The 2,663-nt window shown below is 46.6% G+C and overlaps 1 pseudogene; it reads left to right on the top strand.

Moving 5' to 3' along the window:
• The first annotated feature begins 1,525 nt into the window (after positions 1 to 1,525).
• On the top strand, positions 1,526 to 2,274 carry LOC139021597 (serine/arginine-rich splicing factor 1 pseudogene; annotated as a pseudogene).
• Positions 2,275 to 2,663: the final 389 nt, after the last annotated feature.

The raw sequence follows: 2,663 nt of genomic DNA, 5'->3' as shown, positions 1-2,663 counted from the left end.
TGTGTGAAGGTGGCTGTGAATAGAAGAGTAGATATTGCCTCCCTTCCTCTCACTTCATAACCATTTGTGACATTTTCCACCTCGCCACATGCAAGCCCTGCAATGGTGCAAATGCATCGGTGTCTGCTCAGGGTGAGGATGAGGCCGTGTGGACACCTCAGGGGTCCGGGGATGTTCATCACTCCTATCGAGGACTATTCTAAAGCCCAAGGGACAGTCAGAATAGTCATGCATTTCAGGACCATGAATTTTAGGGACTCACAGGCCACTGAAACATCAGCATTTCCATGTTCATAGCTATTTAATATTTATATGTGCGATAATGTTCTAGAATCATTGGGCCTCTTCCCCTTTTAGCCACACAAGCTACTTAAGAGACATCTATCTTGTCTTTGAAAATACCTGTAATAAAGCAATGAGCTTATTTGATCATTTTTATATCTCTGTAGCTGTTGGGAGTTCTGAAAATTTGTGACAAATCATTAACTATTAGATAAAAAAGCCAATGAGAATATTCCTGGCATCTCATAGCCATGGTAACTGTTACCACCATAGGTTTTGTGTCCGTAACCTCACTGTATCCTCTCAATAACCCGACAGGTGGCCATTATTATTCATTTCTTATATGCATGGAAACTGAGGATCAATGTGCCCGAATCACATGTCCCAGCAGCCAGGTCTCCTTGCTGCTGGCCCCATTGTATGAACAAATGTGCTTAGTGCACACTAAGTAAAAACGTGTTCACCGGGAGTGTTTATTACATAGAAGACAACAAGTGCTACAGCGGTTTATGTGCCTGAGAAAACAAGGCTGGACGTGGGGCAAGACTTATTTTCATGTGGGTTTCTTTGGGATGATCTCCTAATGAAAGGAACTTGATGGCTGAAAGGGACATTAGATATCACCCACCTTATCTACCCAGTGATGCTCTGTTGGGCCTCATCCTGAACGCCCCTCCATGATGAATGCACAGCTTTACAAGGCAACTTAGTCACAGTATGTCTGGTCTGATAAATGAGTGGTTGTTCCTTCTACATGGTGGCCTCTGTTTAGATAAGATGCAGTTAATCTCTTCCACATGCCAACAGCCACAGCCATCCTTTCTCAGTCCTAGACTGTGATCTAATGTAGTTCTTGTTTCTGTCAATTTTTTATCAACCTCACATTAGGGCAGCAAGCCATCAACTGTCTCCCTAAAACACCTCTGAGAATTTTCCTCCCACATGATATCAATTCTTGGATAAGTTCACTCATCCAGGTGCACATAAACCTATCTTCTAGTTCAGTGGTTCTCAACCTTGGCTGCACATTAGAATCACCTGGGAATCTTTGTAAAATCCTGATTTCTGGGACTCATCCTCTGGAAATTCTGTTTTTTTTGTTTTGGGATAGGGCCACAACATTAGTAACAAAGAAACAGAATTTCGTTTTTGGAGGAGCCAAGGTGTTGCTGCAGGTTCGCTCTCCGAAGCGCTAGGCTTGGTGGGAAGGCCTGTTCTCCAATCCGCGCTTTTCATCGTCGCCATGTCCGGAGGTGGTGTGATTCGTGGCCGGGCAGGGAACAATGATCGTCGCATCTACGTGGGTAACTTACCTCCAGACATTCGAACCAAGGACACTGAGGACGTGTTCTACAAATACGGCGCTATCCGCTACAAATACGGCGCTATCCGCGACATCGATCTCAAGAATCACCGCGAGGACCACCCTTCGCCTTCGTTGAGTTTGAGGACCCGCAAGACGCGGAAGACGCGGTGTATGGTCGCCATGGCTACGATTACGATGGATACCGTCTGCGGATCGAGTTTCCTCGAAGGGGCCGCGGCTGGGGTGGAGGTGGCGGAGCACCCCGAGGCCGCTATGGCCCCCCATCTAGGCGACCTGAGAACAGAGTGGTTGTCTCTGGACTGCCTCCAAGTGGAAGCTGGCAGGATTTGAAGGATCACATGCGTGAAGCAGGTGATGTCTGTTTTGCTGATGTTTCCCGAGATGGCACTGGTGTCGTGGAGTTTGTACGGAAAGAAGATATGACCTATGCAGTTCGAAAACTGGATAACACTAAGTTTAGATCTCATGAGGGAGAAATTGCCTACATCCGGGTGAGAGCTGATGGGCCCAGAAGTCCAGGTTATGGAAGATCTCGATCTCGAAGCCGTAGTCGTAGCAGAAGCCGTAGCAGAAGCAACAGCAGGAGTCGCAGTTACTTCCCAAGGAGAAGCAGAGGATCACCATGCTATTCTCCCCGTCATAGCAGATCTCGATCTCGTACATAAGATAATTGGTCACGGCCCTAGCCGGCTTGGCTCAGTGGATGGAGCGTCAGCCTGCGGACTGAAAGGTCCCAGGCTCGATTCCGGTCAAGGGCATGTACCTTGGTTGCCGGCACATCCCCAGTAGGGAGTGTGCAGGAGGCAGCTGATCTCTCTCATCCATGTTTCTAACTCTCTATTCCTCTCCCTTCCTCTCTGTAAGAAGTCAATAAAATATATTTTTTAAAAATGGTATAAATACGGATGTAACAGGAGAATAAAGGAAGAACCTCGCTATGCTGATCAACTGAAAAAAAAAAAAAAAAGAAAGAAACAGAATTTCTGGAGGATGAGGCCCAGAAATCAGGATTTTTAAAAGATTCCCAGGTGATTCTATTGTGCAGCCAAGGTTG

Source organism: Myotis yumanensis, unplaced genomic scaffold (genome assembly GCF_028538775.1).
Source record: "Myotis yumanensis isolate MYYU_CA2020_CCGP unplaced genomic scaffold, mMyoYum1.0.hap1 SCAF_13, whole genome shotgun sequence".
Classification (NCBI taxonomy): domain Eukaryota; kingdom Metazoa; phylum Chordata; class Mammalia; order Chiroptera; family Vespertilionidae; genus Myotis; species Myotis yumanensis.
The sequence above is the reverse complement of the archived record's forward strand: the minus strand, read 5'-3'. Positions and strand labels throughout refer to the sequence as shown.